The sequence below is a fragment of the Triticum aestivum genome, chromosome 1D (assembly GCF_018294505.1).
Source record: "Triticum aestivum cultivar Chinese Spring chromosome 1D, IWGSC CS RefSeq v2.1, whole genome shotgun sequence".
NCBI lineage: Eukaryota > Viridiplantae > Streptophyta > Magnoliopsida > Poales > Poaceae > Triticum > Triticum aestivum.
The window spans coordinates 252,444,440-252,463,313 of NC_057796.1; the positions used below are offsets into that span (position 1 = coordinate 252,444,440).

General features: G+C 41.3%; 1 long non-coding RNA gene across 5 annotated transcripts; it reads right to left on the bottom strand.

Annotated features, from left to right (window-relative positions):
- Nucleotides 1-3,327: 3,327 nt before the first annotated feature.
- LOC123181287 (uncharacterized) lies at nucleotides 3,328-12,489 on the bottom strand. Of its 5 annotated transcripts, none has more exons than XR_006491621.1 (9): nucleotides 12,160-12,489; nucleotides 11,855-12,038; nucleotides 10,886-10,925; nucleotides 10,155-10,514; nucleotides 9,559-10,067; nucleotides 9,042-9,312; nucleotides 8,455-8,698; nucleotides 4,474-6,241; nucleotides 3,330-3,958 (listed from the first exon to the last, which is right to left on the bottom strand). It is a non-coding gene; the product is annotated as an uncharacterized lncRNA (long non-coding RNA). The 5 variants fall into 5 exon arrangements; XR_006491619.1 differs by having other exon boundaries at nucleotides 3,331-3,958; nucleotides 10,886-10,953; XR_006491618.1 differs by having other exon boundaries at nucleotides 3,331-3,764; nucleotides 3,835-3,958; nucleotides 10,886-12,038.
- Nucleotides 12,490-18,874: the final 6,385 nt, after the last annotated feature.

Consider the following 18,874-nt stretch of genomic DNA (forward strand, 5'->3'; position numbering starts at 1 on the left):
TAGTTTCATTCAAATCATGCAAATTAGAGTCCAAAACAAGAGGAAAAGCGTTAGGAAAATTAGATACGTTGGAGATGTATCAGGTTCATCATAGACCTACGGGTCCGTAGGCATTAGCTAGATGGCTTCTTCTCTCTTTTTGATTCTCAATACAATGGTCTCTTGGAGATCTATTTGATGTAACTCTTTTTTGCGGTGTGTTTGTTGGGATTCGATGAACTTTGAGTTTATGAGAGTGTCTTGGTCACTTCCTACCAGAAGGTGGGCTTTGGGGTTGATCAAACGTCATCTGTAAAAAGGTGATCATAACGACAACTTTCAGGCACACCAGAAAGTTTGACAAGTGACCGGAAAACTCGAGAGTGGGATTTGCTCCTCCGACGATGGAGAGATATTCTTAGGGCCCTCTCGGTGTGACGACATCCATCATCATCTGGCCAGACACAGGTGAATACGTCACAGGGACACTGGAACACATCAACGAGAAAGAAGAACAAAACCGGTAACGGGAACAACGGTATAGTGAGCATGGTGATGACTCAAGAGGATACCGATGCACACCGGGTTTTTTAAAGTATCATGAAGCAAAGGTAACATTACATGATAACCAAAGGATCACTCAAATATCATTCGTGTAATCATAGGGACCGATATGTATGTCCACGGTTCCGCTATCGGTCATTGAACGAAGGGGTTTCGTTCATGTCTGTGGTTTACCGAACCTACAGGGTCACAAGCTTAGGGTAATCACGATCTGATGAGTGTTAGTAGGACGGGAGTGATGAGAATATATTTGTGGAATTGTTTCATTAATATCCGGAATAGTTCTGAGAGGTCACCGGAAGGGTTTCGGTGAATATCGGGTAATACCGGGTATTACCCATTAATATATACTAGTCGTCAACCCGTGCATCTGCACGGGCTAGTATGAAAAAGCATGTACAAATTGGTTTTAAAAAAGGAATTAAAAATTTAAAATGAAGGTAGAACTCAAACCTTCCACAATGTAGTGCATATAGATCTTTTGAGAAGTCAAACTTTATAAACTTTGACCAAGTTTGTAGAGTAAAACATATACCGCCATAATACGACGTGCTTTCATATTGTATATATTTGGTATTGTAGATATAAATAGTTTTCTTTAAAAACGTTGTCAAGAAAATATATATGCACTACATAATGGAACGGAGGTAGTCAGACATAACGGTTTAAAAACATTTACAAAAAATGTTAAGTTTAACCTAAGAGGTTGTTCTTAATGTATTGAACTTTTGCATGATAAGGCAAAACTGCTATAGATAGATTGGCCAATTAGTTGCAGCTAGACACAATTGAGGAGACCAAGGGGTTTCAGAGATATCTAGGCATAGTATGGTGAGGATATAGGTGAACCAACGGTGCAACAAAAAAACGCGTTGTAAATTATAAATCGTAATTGGTGCCCAAAGAATTAGTACCAAAAACCAGTAAGGTCATGGATGCTAGGAATGAGCCTCCTATATGTAAAGACAGAAGGTTTACAGCTGAAGAAATTCTTTCCCATAAAATAAGGTTATGAAGCAGAAGAAGGACAATTAAGTGAATGATTGTGACATATTATCTGTTATGAGCCTACTAGTATCATAGTTGAGTAGCAAAAAACTGAGATGTTCTCTTTTATATTAAGCTAAATACTGAAATTCCTTCGCATCATTATGCCGTTACTATGAGAACAGTAGACAGAATGAGATTAAGAGTCATAGTATATACGTGAATTGAATAGATACTATCGTGATCACTTAATCTCCCTTTCCATTGACACCATATCAAATTGAGAACATACTGTTGTATTTATTTACCAACAACAGCAAGTAAAATAAGCCCTATTATGCTAGAGCAACGCTAAGAAAACATCTAAACAAATATCAGCAATCAATAATTATTAGCATGCATGATCGTTCGCAGCATATCTGCAAGCAATACACTCAAACACAAAATTAACAAAAGCTATTGGAATTTTTTTATTTATAATATATAGGATTATAGGCGACAAATACTGATCCACGTGTACTCTGAATCTTCCCTCAACATTTCAGGTCTGGCCAGAAAAACAAAGAACGTATTATACACTCTATTTCATATTGTTCTAAAAATAGAGGAAGTCGTTATATTCTACATGACATAAGCATATGATTATATTCAGAGTCTAGGCATCATATATTAATTTAATTGTGAGATAATGATAAGATATCCATTGTAGATGATCCTAGTTTAAGCATGTATCTGGAATAAGTAGGATACATCATGAAAGTCAATTACATCAAAACATAACTAATCCTGTTGACTAACATGGTGGGACATGGAAAAGGATATATAGCTTGAGCCTCAAATAGACATCAAAGAAGCTGGCATGTGTTTCATTGTTGAGGTTGCTAACACAACTCTACTGTAGAGATTCAGCGGTGCCTGGATTACAGATATAGAGCACCAAGCTGATTCTTAGTAAAAATTATGATGACTATGGAATGACCTGTAACACTTGATAACCATAGAAGAAAAGACATCCGTTAGGCTTACTGAAACAAAAGGCTTGCTTGGAAATTTAAGATTCTTTTTAACACTTGTTAACCTGATAGAAATTTGTTCACCATTGAAAGTAATAACCGAAATTCATTATTTTTTCAAGATAACAATTCCTTTTGCGTGCCAATAAGAAATGCACTGTTTTTCCTACGAAAAGATGACTCTTATGCAGGAAAGGAATTACTGAACTAACAAAAAGTAAATTGTAGATCATCCAGAGTTCAGTGGCCTAACAGATAGAGGATGACTTTGAGTTGGCAATTGTCTGCATGGTGAAAAAATGAATAGTAGTTAAGCTAACCTTCACTGATCCTGATAGATTATATATTTGTCTAGGAGTGTATTCTACAAATATAAATGAGATCAAAGGTGGGCAATTGGATTTTCTATTTTCTTCAAACCACAGTTTGTTAGTCGTTTCCTCCATCAGTGCTTCGCCACATAGTACAATGTTTTAGACTCCATCGCCTATACTAATTAAGTAATATCATATAGCGTGGGAAGTAGATGTAGCATGGCATTGAAGATTTTGTGCATGCACCACACTAATTTTTAGTATCCACACTCATACATCAGCTCACCAAATAGCGCATATTTATTATGGCCATAGTAGACTCTAAAGCTATTTCCTGTAGTCTTATAAAGGATTTGATGTTTTTTGCATGAGAGTCAGATGAGTAATTTCAGGATAAACCGTGATTACTTGCTGCCAAAAAAATAAACTCAATGCGGCAATTTTCCATATGAAGCAATGAGAAACGTACCGTTCAAACTCAATGTACAACAAATGCTGCATCTTTGGTGAGGTAGTCAAACTGTCAAACCCTGCGAGTTGCATCTATGTGGAGCATCCTAACTGCCGCCACATATTGACCAAAACGGTAATCTGCATGTCGCTGTACACGGGCCATATCTTCGGTAAGCATGCCTGATGGCTAGATCCCGCAGATGCCGCATCAATATATGACCACCGTCTGGGATACCAATACATGAATCGAGATAATTGGGCTGATCTTCACCATGGCCGTTACCACATGATGCATGTTGATCGGACTGCAGAGAGCTAATCAACCCTGTTTGGACAAGGAGTGCTCGCCAATTAACTGAAGATGTCCCAGAGGATGGGACACAACTTGTTCAAAAATAGAGTGTGGCCTTGCTCATGCTACTTTAGAAATATATGAAGACTTCTTCGTGCCTCCCTGTGCCAAATTGTGTGCGTATAAGTTCTCTTCTCCCAACATGCTATGTCTCCATCGGTAGAACCCTCACCTTGCTGAGAGGTCGCCTCCTTCCTTCGCCTCAAATCCAACTTGGCTGAAATTCCATTTGAATATATGACAACTCCTCATTATATTTTCTGCAAGTGTCATCTATTAACATTTGAATATTGGACCTGCGATGGAAAGATAACATGTATTACTGCGCATACAACAGTACTAAAATCATAGATTCCACAATTCCAGGATTACAATTGCAGTAAATTTTATTATGAACATTTTGTATAAAACAGATCCTATATATAGATCTGTTGCAAAATACAACAAATGAACCATCTAAACAGTGACATGTATCACTTGATATGTCATAAATCTATCTAAATTTCTGCGCATACAACAGTACTAAAATCTCACAAATCCACCAAAATATATATTACAGATTATTAGACATGATTTTGAGAAATCCAAAAAGTTCGTAATATATTAAATCTCAAAAGTACATGAAAATATTTTATGCCAAGGCATCATATTTTTTTCTTAATGCTGGACATACAAATTATTTGTTGAACATGCAGATATTCTGAGATTTACCACATATTAGAATAAAAAACTGCAACATCTAATTCACTTCCTTATGAAAAATAAATCGGCTGACAGTGGTCAATTCCCAGATGTAGAGAATGCTACTTACCTAGCTTGCTGCAGGTTGGCAACAAATACGATTCAGATCCCCTCAGCTGGCCGGTTTTTGCTTCTCTTTCACTCCCTGGAATACATAATATGTTCACGACCTATGCACTACATGTACAAAATAAAAAATAAAAAACTTGATGAGACGTCATGGGCCTAGACAATTTATTGCGGGTGCTTGGATAAATTCATCAGGGTGGAGAACATAGGAGAGAATTAATGATGCAAGATTACGTGCCTGTGGCACATGAATTTACGGATGAACTTAAATAGGGTTTGGTGTCTGATCCGCCGTGTTGCCGCCTTGCCGCTCCATCACCAAAACTCCCGATCAATTTCTTCCATCACCAAGTTACCCAGAAGTTCCGACGACGGCACCTTAGTAAGTCAATCCGATCAATTAGAGCTAGCTCCACGCAAACTCTCGTACATGACGTCTGTCGAGAGGGCCGAGTCGTTCCGATCCCGTCGAGAAACTAATCAAGCGATTCCATTGAAGCTAGCTTCTCACGTGTACACAAGCTAGTGCTACTCCGATGGTAGAAGAATCATGTGTGGAATAGATCGCAAGGACTCCTATGAAGTAAAAATTAAAGGTCTAATCGCAAGCTAAAAAATAAGATCTAATCGTTTCAGCCGAGGATTACATAGACTAGTAGAATGCCCGTGCGTTGCCACGGGCTTTTTAAAAACTTACTTATTGCATATATAAACATAATGCATGTCAAATTTCAGATGTGTAGAAAAATTGAATTCCGCTTTAATTGCAATATATTTAGATTAAAAAAATGTAATTGAACAACCTATACTAACTCATCTGATGCACAAAATAAAAGAATGTCGTTCAAGAATATAGAACAGTTTTGCACTGCATTACAAACGATAGATAACACCTGGAAGCGTTTCTATACATGTGCTATCTACTCCCTCCATTCCTAAATATAAGTCTTTTTCAAGATTCCAGTGCGGACTAAGAAATAGTTTAACATGTTTATATATTTGGAGTATTAAGTACTTCAAACAAAAGGCAAACAAGCCATTACGTTTGCCCACATAGAATTAAATATCTGAACCATAAATTTCACATATTAACAGATGAGATTTAAAAAAATGTAGCGTTACTTATAAATATTACCATGTACAAATAGTTTAACATGTCACATATCATTCTAAAAAAAAAAGTACAGATAGATCAATGCCTTTCTATGGTAGCCATCTTATGGTAGACTAAAAAAAGAATCCAAATAAAAAAAAGACCCTAAGAAAGAGTCTAATCAAAATACATGTGATTATGTTCAATACCAAATGGAGAAGTCGGACTCCTGCTTCTTTCTTATAACTTACTCAGCTCTTTAAAAAAAACTTTGTGTACTTGGATTGGAAAATAGATTTGTAGTATACATACCAGAAAAAACGGGGCAAAGATCAATTGGTCTAGATTATAATGGTTGAGATCTAAAGTCTAATAATACTCCCTCCGCCCGAAAATACTTGTCATCAAAATGGACAAAAAAGAATGTATCTAGAACTAAAATACGTCTAGATATGTCTTCTTTTGTCCATTTTGATGACAAGTATTTCTGAACGGAGGGAGTAGTTATGTATCATGTAATTTTTTGGAAGGTAAAAAAAAAATTAGTTTTAGTTCTTCGCCTTCTGGGCAAAGGCCGTGACGCAAGACCCTTAGGTTCTTGTCGCTAGTCCTGGCCTTCTCCTTCCTGAGCCAAGCAAAGGAAGCAAGCAAACGAACCGGGCGATGCAGTGTTGAGCTACACAGGAAGAGCAAGTCAGGGGAGGAAATCCAAACCAGATCAAAGCACAAAATCGGTAAATAAGCCATCCATCTCACTGGTCCTGTCTACAAAAGCAATTTTCCTCATGTCCCAGGTTGGCAACCAATTTGTTCCACATACCAACACGAACCTCGAGCCAGAGCCTAAGATACCAATGTAAGATCTCTGAAATAATTATAGGAAATGGACATTGTAGGTTTTAAATAATGCTAAATTGCACGGTAAAACTCAGGAGCGTGTATTATTTCTTCTTGATATTCCTCAAAATTAAATTCATCTGTTGAACTAAGAGATACAAAATAAGGCATCAATTTGAGAAATCCAAACGATGAGGATGAGCCATCTAGCATAACGCGTACGCGCACACACACATAGAGAGAAGAAAAGCAAAGCATGAAGGAAGAGAAGTGAATATAAATCAACACATCCATAAGGTTGACTACATGGGAAAGTTGTACTTGAAATACATCCATAAGGAAGTTGACTAAAAGGTGAACAATCTACTAAAAATATGCATATATATTTTTACGATAAAGGGTGTTTTATTGACTCATAATATAGCATCGAGGGATACAATTACAATGAGCCACACCCGGCCTCTGCATAACTTGGATGCACACAGCCAACACACACCAAAGGATCACGTTGGCAAAAAGCTAAGTCATACAAGACCGAATTTATGCCTAAGTGAAAAGTAAAAGAAAGAAAAAAGAAGTCATGAAGCGATACAAACAGCGATTGACGATGTACAACGATAACCATCGGCACCAACTATGTCATGAGAACACAAGGACCACGAAAACGGTTCTTCAAAAGCGACGCCTCCAAGTCAGATAGTAGGTTTTCACCCTGAAGATCAAGTCCGACAAAATTCCGAGCAATGCCTTCGTCAAGGTAACGACGCCAAAAATGCCGTCATTGCCAGGCATAACCGATAAGAGGCTAGACCTAGGGTTTTCACCCTGGAGCTCAAGACCAGGTACTCGAGATGCACCACCCAATCGAATCCGTCCTGTGTTATCTCATCCACTTGCCACTGAGCCCAGTTGTTGCAAACACGCACTGACCTGACGGCAGGTGAGCATGCCCACATGAGCAAGCAACTAAACCGCTACAAGAGCTGCTCACCACGACACGATAGACATTGACGGAAGAGGAAGGTGACTGGCACCGCTTAAATCCCAATGGGATGCTCGAGAGGCCAAGTACTATCTTCCGAGGAGCAACTGATGGCTAATCTGAATTAGACAACACCACCATGGGTCGCCACAAGCTCCATCGTCCTTGCCCATGAAGGCCCAGATCCACGGCACGACGCCTCCTTGCCGGCGGCACGGGTGACGGCTGCGGCAACCGCTACTTGTTCATCGACACATCCCATCCAGCCCCTATGCGGGAGAGGGGGACCACCAGCCGCGTCGGTCCATGACGAGCTGGCTCTCCATGACGGGATGCAGGGAGGCGGTGGCTCCCTTTCCTCTGCCGCACGCAACGAGGCAGCGATTACTGCAGATCCATGTCGCCATTGCAAGCAGCACCTCCATTGCGTCAAGTTACTGGTCGCACAAGGTCTCATGCTGTCCGAAACGCATCACGGACAGAGCCCCCCCCCCCCCCGGCCGCCGCAGGTTGCAAGGGCCAGCCCGCCGGAGCTGGCCGGCGGCGGCGGCGAGGGACGGGCGCACAGAGGATGCCCCGAGAAAAGTGGATCGACTCACTTCCTGTGTCGCCCACGCGGACGACGCGGGGGCAGTTTCTCTTTATGCACAAATCGATTTCTCATCGTAACAACATGAAGGAGAAACTCAACCAAGCAAAACAGAAAAGAGAAACAAGATATAAAAACATGACTAAACCATACGTCACTTCAATGCAAATTAGGGATGATCGTGAGCATCCCACATTCACCCAAATGACTACATAAACACATAGTGGATGTAGCATTTGTCTTACCAAGATAAACGAAAACAGGGACCTGATCTTTGTTGCTCAAATCGGTAGCTTTTTTATACTGGAAAAAGCCTTTCCATTAACCAACAACCATAGCTAAATCATTGTTCATGCACCTTGCCAAGTAGAACAAACATTTGCTTGCCAAACAAAGCTCAGGGTTTGCATATTAAGCTGCAGTGCATTGGGCAACAGACAAGCAATTGGGTATTATTAATTGATGAGACTGTAGTATGTACCTCAGGTGTAGCATGGGCAGAAGAAGTTCCGACAGACGGTGGAGCACGGACAGATAGATTTCCAGCAAAGTCGATGGTGTATAAGCACGCGATGTTGGTAACTTGCGGCACGATTATATTGGGCAAGCAACTTGCGATGTGATCTATTTGCTTCCGGTCGAGGGGTTCCATAGAACCAAGAAACACGCCGGACTTCTCTTTTGGTGTCATATAAATCCCCATACATACTGAAGAAGGAAGTTTCCTAAAGAGAAGTAAGTTTATTTCAGAAAGAATGTGTAGCAAAAGCTGTTCGCTCTTTATAAGCAAGTGGCCAAGTGCAATGTGTGCCTCGGTTCTTCAATACTTGTATGCCACACATGAATATATTGGATGTTTGACTGAAAGTTAACTTGCAGGTCAATACATATCATTAAAATCTCTAAGATTTATGTTATAACCTACTGGTAGTTTTTGAGATTAAAGGTGAGATTAAGAGCATATGCCCTTCTGTTTCAATACCACTAAATTGTGTCTCAGTCTTTTGTGGGTAGCATCGAGAGTAAAAGACCAACGAGTGCAAGAATTGGAACATAGAAGAATCTTACCTGGGCATGATGCCATCAGGTTCTATGCCAAGATCGAGGTAGTAGAGCTCCCTCAATCTCTCTTGCCAAGCCCTCCCTTTGACCATCAATAGAACAGTCGCTCTCGCTTGCCCTGCTTTTGAAATCTCCTTCTGCACCGCTGCAGATCAGTTGGCAGCATAGGCCGAGCTCTCCCACCTATCATCACGTTGAGCGCATCTATGCTTACTTCCCTTGTATCATCACAACGGATGCTATAAATTTGCTTGTGTCCTTGTCATAAATCTGAGTTCTGCACAATATGAAAAAGAAAGAAAGTCTGTTAATACAACATAATGATAGTTCCAAGGAAACATGTACTACGCCGAAACTGGCCATGATAGTACGGATGTCATGTGGATGGACGTAATTGTGCAGGAATAACCGGGAAGAGTACTCGGATATCGACAACCACCGGAGAGATCAGTGCACCCTACTTTAAACGTAGTTTCCTGGTGTCGCCACGGTGGTTGATGTTGCAGCAGTACCTGAGTCTTACCTCGAACTCCAAAGAACATGGCGCCCCCGACAACGCCCGAGGATGCAGGGAGAGCACGGAGACCGCTCGGCCAAACGGGTTCAACGCCACGTCAGCAGGAACAGGTACTGCCGGCATTGGGCACGGGCCGAGAAGGCGTTGAAGCCGTCACAGAGCTGGACCTCGATGCACGCCCAGGCCCAAGCTCGGTCATGCACGGCCACCCGTGCGTGTCGGCAAAGTGGTCCAGGAGTGCCGCCGTGGAGCTAGCGAAACCGCAGTCTGCCTGCGGGCAATAGCACGGCGTCGTGAGGGCACGCCTTGAGGTGGTCGGGGTGGTCATAGTAGGCCGGCGTGGCAGTGCAGCCGTGGGCGGCGTTGGCGCACGGCACCCGGATGGACTCTATTAGCCTCTCCAGTGCGATGTTCCAGCGATAGCCGCCGGTCAACCGGATGTGACACACACGGCACCTCCTTGCCGCCACCATCTTGTCGTGGCACCGCGAGGATATGGTATGACCGACGCCACACTGCACCCGAGCAGAAATGATGTTCCAGTGTTATTGGTACACAAACTTGTAATGGATCGGCCTAGGATGGACGACGAGCGTACGCACCTAGAAGACTGGTGGCTTGAGAGGGAGGTAGCAGATGCCGCAGTTGAGGGTATCGTCGCCATCCACTATCACGTTTGCGAGCGCCATGCGCTTCGCCGCCGGCTCCATCGTACCTGGAACCCGAGATTGCCGTCGTTGTTCTTGTTCTTCTTCTCTTGTTTTTTTCCTATGGAAATACTAACATCGTCTCCTCCCTCGTCGGAGGTCTCGGGCCAACACCTTGAATCCGTGGGCGCTCCTCGTGATGCCACAAACCCTCGCCGCCGACTGCCTCACACGGATGGCCGTCCCATCCCACATCCTGACCTTGTACCGCACTGCCGACACCAGCACCACCGATCACCGTTCCCAGCCCCATCGCTGCCATCACAAATTAAATAGGTACATAAATGCTTTCATCATGAGGTTTATTTGTCATGATAGGTATATGCACGTGTGTTGCACCGGAAGTTGATTTTTTTAAGCAACAGGGGAACATATGGGCACACATCATGATGCAAATCAAATAACAAAAAGGAGATTATGTTTTGGTTATGAAGCATAGAGCTTCTGACAACTTTGTCCTGAGATATACTAAAGCCAAAGAATATCATAGAGGGAAATCAAATTATCTGAACGACATGATGTTATTTCACAAAATAAGTTAAATTTACATTTAAATTTTAAAATTACCAATTGGTCATCTTTACATGTAAATAAAAAGGTGGGAGTCAATATTACAATACGCTTACCAAAAATGTTCCTCTACAAAAAATTATCATGAAGAATCACCTGCCAAGAATAAAAACTGAGAGCAAGTCTGCAAAATAACAAATTGTTAACAATACATTCAGTAATATAAATCTCACTGTTCTTGCACACCCTTCAGAGCATACCAATTTTTCCCTTCAGACTATACTCTCGTCTATGAACAGAAAAAGAAAACCATAGAAACTAAGTTCAAGTCTGCAGAATAACACAAAGAATCACTAACAGTTCAGTACCATGTGAATGGAGACATACCATACCATCCTTTTTACCTTCTGACTGCACTTCTATTTGTGAGAATTCCAGTAAGTAGATGGCAATTTAGCAAAATACAACCATTGGAATATGGGAAGCCGTATAAACTGAATTATGTAGATAATATCACATGTGCATTATTGGCCTCTCAGATGGAACAAAACTGAATACTACCCAAAACAACACACAAATCTGACTAACAATTTTAAAATTTCATATCTCTTCTATACTACCTAATAAATTCAAGTTGTATACACCTTTTTCAATTGCACAAAAATTTAATTCAGTTTCTAAAGTCTGCAATACCCCCATAATTCTAAACAGTCTGCAATACCCCCATTACTAACTCTAGTTCAGCAAATCCCTGAGGAAGAGTCATTGGTGAGGATGGGCTAACTCCGCTATATACCATAACTATTCTCAACTACCATATCCAGAAAAAGTATTGTCAATTTGAGAGGATACCGAAATTGAGTTACAAATAGAAATAACAAAAGTAAAATGTCAAGCATAAGTAGTCTATTCAGAGGAATCATTCCCAAAAGAAATTCTGAGCTGAACACCAGAGCACAGCGAGTTGTGACAACTCACATCCCAAATGATAGCAGATTTATTTAAACTGCCAGTAGCATCACAGTACAGACGTTAAAACCAGTAGCATTATAGGAACACTGTACAGTCAGTTCCTGCATGCATACCTGCCGGTAACCTTGATACCATCACCGCTCACACTCCTCTGTGTGTCCTTCATCGTCATCTTTCCTTCGTCAAACAAATCCAGCAAACGCACACAATCGAATCACCTAATGCTTCGGCAACTCCAACAGCACGTTGTTGCTCCAAGCAATCAGTGAACACCACGGAGAGGGGCGTACTTGGATCCTAAACTCCAAGCAAACAATTAATTAAGATCCCTTGCACACACACACACACACACCGAGAGAGAGAGAGAGAGAGAGAGAGAGATCAGGGTATCCCAGGGTGAGGGATGAGAGGAGCTGACCTACGGAGCGCGGCGCCAGCAGGTTTGGGGATCGCGAGCAGGCGGCCTTCATCCGCGGCAGCGTGCGTGGGCGAGCAGGGGATCGGCGTTGTTTTCCGGAGGGGATCGGCGGCGGCGGCGATCCAGAACTGATGACGAGGGCGAGATCCGGCGGGGTCTTCTCGAGTCGTCCGCCAGCGGCGAGATCCGACGGGGCCGATGGGATCGAGAGACGCGGCGGCGGCGACTCCCCTCGAACGGCGGCGGCCACGAACGATGGGATCGAGAGGAGTGGGCAAGGAAGGTTGGGCTGGATGGAGTATTTTTTTTTCTGGGTGCGGGGTTTTTTGCGTGGCTTCGTGGGATGGGGTGGGGTGCGGAAAAACCAGTCGAAAAAAACCGGTTGAAAAAAACCAGTCGAAAAAAACCAGACGAAAGTGGGGGAACTATTCAACCAACTCGTCTATTAGGAGTAGAGAAAAAAAACCCAGACGAAAGTGGGGGACTATTCAACCAACTCGTCCATTAGAAGTAGAGATTAATCGCCACTGTTATAACTTGGTCCCACCAGATTAACGGCTCCTAATTACTGATTAACGTCGGAATTTTTAGGAAGTGCCTAATTAGTATAGGTAGGTATAGATAGATAGATAGATAGATAGGTGGAAAATGTTTCCGGAGATGTTAAATTATATATAGAATGGTCTGAAAATGTTTAGAACAAATATATATTTAATTTAATATCAATAGGCCTAATAAGGCCAAGAGGTGGAAGGAAACTTGGGCCATGAAGGCCCAAGTGGAGGTGGCGTCCCCCTTTCCTGTTGGGGGAGGCCGAATCCTACTTGGGGTGGGAGTTGGACTCCCCCCCCCCCATGGCTGGCGCACCAAGGGAGGCTTTCCACCCTTGGTGGTAGCCCTCCCCTCCCCTCCTAACCTATATATACTAGAGGATTTCTCCCTATTGGAACACAAGTTTTGGAGCCTCCTCTAGTTGATCTAGTTTTTGTTGGTCCTAGTTAACTAATTAGAGCTAGCCCCGTGTGGTTCTAATCTCCTCCCTCTAATTCTCTAGCAACGATTAGCTTTGAACAGGGAAGCGCTGCCGGATCGTGAAGACCGTACGCTTGCAACCAAGTAGAGTGGATGTGCTTTCGGTCTTTTCTTCGAGGTATCGTTCGTGGGCGGTTTGCGGGATCGTGATCAACGTTCAAGGGACTTCAAGTACGATCTACACCAACTCGTCTACTTCCGCTGCACTCCCGGAGTTGGTAACGGTCAATGATCACAACCCATTATGCATCTTCATATTGTTCCTGGGTGATCGTAGGGTGATTTTTTTACTACTATGTTTCCCAACACCTAGGCGTTTTAGTGCAACTTATAAGGGACTGTGGTAGTACAGCTCTCCGAAGCGATAGTACCGCTTAGTGCAAAAACTATGTAATGGTTGGATTTTTTAGGGGACTATAAATAGTAGGTCTTCTTCCCCACATTGAATTACCCATTTGATCTCTCTCCTCCATTGTTTCCCAAAGTTTAAACTTTCTTGATCTCTGTCCCTAGCCACTCAAACTTTTTGATCTTCTAGGATTTGAGGGAGACGACCTAGATCTACATTCCACCAAAGGAAATTTGATTCACCCCCACTTTCTCTTGTAAATCTTGTTACTCTTGGATGTTTGGGCACCCTAGACAGAAGAGGTCACCTAGAAGCTCAAATCATTGTTGTGGAGCCTTTGTGGTGTTGTTGGGAGCCTCCAATTAAGTCGTGGAGATTGCCCCAACCTTGTTTGTGATGGTTTAGGTTGCTTCCTCCAAGGGCACCTCATAGTGGAATCGTGATATCGTGCATTGCGCGAGGGAACGAGAAGAATAAGGTGAGCCATTGTGGGTTTTGGTGATGCTGCCACACCTCTCCAATACAGACGTACCTCCCAAAAGGAGGGAAGTCTTGGAACTACACCATCGTCTCCAGTTGCGGTTACTTCTTCCCCCGCTCACTTGTTCCAAGCTAGCTTTATTGTGTATCTTTTCTAGCTTGTTGTTTCTTGCGAGCTTGGAATATAGGTTGTCCATTTAGTTTCACATGTAGATAACCTATATTCTTGTTGTATCCCTCATAAAATTAAAAAAGATTAAAGATTGTTAATCACTTATTCACCCCCCTTTAGTCAACCATACCGATCCTTTCAATTAGTATCAAAGACTCGTCTCTTTATTAAGTGCTTTATCGCCTTGATAGTCCCCAAGTGCAAGGAATCATCGTAGCAATTTCAAAGGTGGAAGTGATAAGTATGGAGTGTCGAACCCACAAGGAGCTAAAGGTAAGATCCATTTTCTCTCAAGTCCTATCTGCCACTGATACGACTCTACGTACACCGAACGTTTGCTTCCATCTAGAAACGAGAAATAGAACTATGTTGTGGGTATGAAGAGGATAACTTTGCATGATATCGGAGAACTAAAATAAAAAAGTAGGTGCTGTTATCATAAAGTTAGAATATATTATAATATATTAGAAATAGCAAGTGTGGAATAATGATGGATCGGTGTGCGGAATTATCCTAGGTAATTGTTAACAAGATCGGTAGTCATTATTGCAACTTTATATGAGGGAGAGGCATAACCTAACATACTTTCTCTACGTGGATCATATGCACTTATGATTGGAACTCTAGCAAGCATCCGCAACTACTAAAGATCATTAAGGTAAAACCCAACCATAGCATTAAAGTAGCAAGTCCCCTTTATCCCATACGCAACAACCCCCTTACACAAGTTTAAGCTTCTGTCGCTCTAGCAACCCACTATAGGCGAATCATGAACGTATTGCAACACCCTACAGCGGGAATCCTTCACATGTGCGCGGCACGGAAGGCACATAGGACAGCACCAAAATAAAACATACAACTCAAACCAATCTAGATCATCAATCAACCCAAAAGACAAAATAAACTACTCAAAACATCATAGGATGGCAACACATCATTGGTACATAATATGTGGCATAAAGAACCATGTTCAAGTAGGGGATTACAGCGGGGTGCGGGAGAGTGGACTGCTTAAAAGAGATGAGGAAGGTGATGAAGATGGTGATGTTGATGAAGATGATCACCGCAGCGATGGTTCCCCCGGCGGCACTCCAGCGCCACCGAGAGAGAGGGGGAGAGAGTCTACCCCTTGTGCTTCCTCCTCCATGGCCTCCCTCCTAGATGGGGAGAGGTTTACCCTCTGGTTCTTGGCCTCCATGATGATGATGGCCCTTTCCAGCTTCCTCCTCCAAGGCCTCCGGTGATGATGGCCCCCTCTGGCAGGGTGCCGGAGAGGGCCTAGATTGCTTTTCGTGGCTCTAGAGGCTTGCAGCGGCGGAGCTCCTGATCTAGGTCTCTTTTGAGGGTTTCGGGATTTATAGGAATTTTTTGCGTTGGTCTCATGTCAAGGGGGTCCACGAGGCAGCGACAAGCCAGGGGGCGCGCCTTAGGGGGGCCCTCCACCCTTGTGGTTGCTCGGGACTCTTCTGACCCAGATCTTGTGCTTCGGGGGTCTCTTTAGGTCCATAAAAAATTGCCGCAAATTTTCAGCCCATTCCGAGAACTTTTATTTCTGCACAAAAATGACACCACGGTAGTTCTGCTGAAAACAGCGTCAACCCGGGTTAGTTCTAACAAAATCATACCAAAACCATATAAAATTGTTTTAAACATGGCATGAATACTTTATAAATTATATATACGTTAGAGACGTATCAGCATCCCCAAGCTTAATTCCTGCTCGTCCTCGAGTAGGTAAATGATAAAACAAATAATTTATGAGGTGTGAATGCTAGCATAGTGCATAAATTTGATCAATGATAGTTCCAAACACTTTTTCTAGCATCATTATATATCATAAATAGTAGCTCATCTCATAAAAATTATCATGATCAAGTAACAAGTTGTCAAGATGTTAAAGTATAGACCATAAAGTTTCTTGAAAACTAACAAAATATGCTTTCAGTCACCAAACAATTGCAATTCATCTTATTTTCAGGAAGGGTCTATGTAAGAGCTTTGATTTAGCAAATTCCACATACTCAACTATCATGTAGTCCTCCTTGATTGCTAACACTCAAAAGCTTATTTTTCGAACAAATAGCATCCGTCGAACACAGAGAAAGATAGGGGCTTAATGTTTCGCCTCCCAACTTTATTTATCATATAGATAATTGTCAACAATAATAATTCATGATAAAATATATTTGAATGACAATATATGCTTGGATCTTTCCCCACCACAAGATGCTTGCCAACTAAAGAATAAATGAGGTTGAACTAAGAAGGAATACTACTGACTCTTGCATAAAAGTAAATACATAAAAGTAAAAGATAGGCCATTCATAGAGGGAAGCAGAGGTTGTCATGCGCTTTTTAATTTTGGATGTGCAAACCCTTAATGCAAAGGAACATCACGTTGTATTGCCCTTTGTGATAGCAACCTTTATTATGCAGTCTGTCGCTTTTATTTCTTTACCATCACAAGTTCGTACAACGGTTATTTTCCCTCACAATAAAAGATCATACATACTTAGGAGAAATTTTTATTGCTTTTTGCACCGATGACAACTTACTTGAAGGATCTTATTCAATCCATAAGTAGATATGGTGGACACCCATGGCATGAAACGGGGTTTAAGGGTTTTGGATGCACAAGTAGTATCTCTACTTAGTACAAAATTTTGGCTAGCAAAAGATCCTAAGCAAGCACCACATGTTGGAGGATCCATAACAATATAACTTCTATACAAATATACCCAAACATAACTCATTACGTTATCTTCCATGTCCAACTTCAACTAATTTGATCATGTTTGAAAATAATTAATGGGGCTCACAATCATAGAAGATGTCCAAGATAGTATATTTATATGTGAAATCTCTCTTCCCTCAATATTCTTTCATGAATTGTTCAAGTGACCAATGTTGTGTTTGCTAACTTTACCATCTATACTTCTTATATGTGAAGTCGTTACTCCCCATGGGATAAGCATATGAAACATATATAATTTCAGATTTGTGATATTCAATCCATTCAACCATTTACTCATAGGATGTAAGTGAAGCACGAGAGTAAATGACAAACTACTCCAAAAAGATATAAGTGAAGATCAATGAGTAGTCAAATTATTAAATAGCCATGTGAGGACTCTCTCTCATACAAGATTTTAGATCCAATGATTTTATTCAAACAACTATTAAAATGAAAATATGCTCCAAGAAAAACACATATCATGTGACGGATAAAAATATAGCTCCGAGTAAGGTATACCGATAGTTTTGAAGATGAAAGAGGGGATGCCTTCCGGGGCATCCCCAAGCTTAGGTTCTTGAGTCTTCCTTGAATATTACCTTGGGGTGCCTTGGGAATCTCCAAGCTTAGAGTCTTTCCACTCCTTATTCTCCTCGTATCGATATCTCACCCAAAACTTGAAAACTTCTATCACATAAAACTTAACGAAACTTTGTGAGATGGGTTAGTATGATAAATAGCAAATCATTCACTTTGGCACTGTCAAGATAAGAATCATAATTGTTCTCACACAATGCCTGTTGTACCATATCATTTCTACAATTTATATTGAGCAATATAAGCCATAGAAACTAGAAAATGAGCAAACTATGTATTGAAAACAGAATCTATCATAAATAGAACAATCTGTAATGATCTGAACAACAACCATACTTCTGCTAAAATTCTGAAAAATTAGGACAACCTAGGCAATTTGTATATCAATCTTGTGTAAACAATTCAGATCAAAAGCAATCTTCTGTGATTTTTAAAATTCCGGCAATTAGCGCCAAAGTTTCTGTTTGTCAACAAGATCAATATCAACTATCACCATAGATCATCGCAAAGGTCTTATTTGGCCCAAACTCTAATTGAAACACCAAACCAAAATTACTACAGAGGTAATAATGTATTTTTATTAAAAAACAGAACCAAAAACCAAAAACATTAAAATAAAATTGGGCTGCCTCCCAACAAGCGCTATTGTTTAACGCCGCTAGCTAGGCATGATATATTAATGATACTCTTCCAAGCCCAGTTTCGATGATAGTCTTATTCATACTCCAAAAGATATAAGTGAAGTTCATGGAGCATTCTAAAATTAATATAGGTTTACCAACATCCAAGCTCAAAATATATAAGTGGAGCACATGAAGCATTCTATAAAGCCATACTCAAAAGATTTAAGTGAAGCGCAAAGAGCATTCTATAAAGCCATACTCAAAAGATTTAAGTGAAGCGCATGAAGCATTCTATAAATCAATGAAGGACTATCTCATACTAGCATGGTGCATAAAGGAAAAGAAAGGAAAAATAAACTCAAAAGACACATATCATGTGAATAAAACAAAAATCGAGGCATACCGATAATTGTTGAGGAATAAAGATGGGATGCCAACTGGTGCATCCCCAAGCTTAGATGCTTAAGTATCCTTAAAATATTTACTTGGGGTAACTTGGGCATCCTCAAGATTGAACTCTTGCCACTCCTTATTCTTCTCATATCGATAACACTTCGATCTTCGAACACTTCATCCACACAAAACTTAACAAAAAACCTTGTGAGATCCGCTAGTATAACAAAGCAAATCACTACCTTTAGGTACTATTGTAAACTCATTCCAATTTCATATTAGCATTATATCTACTGTATTCCAACTTCAGCATGGTTCATACCCCCTGATACAAC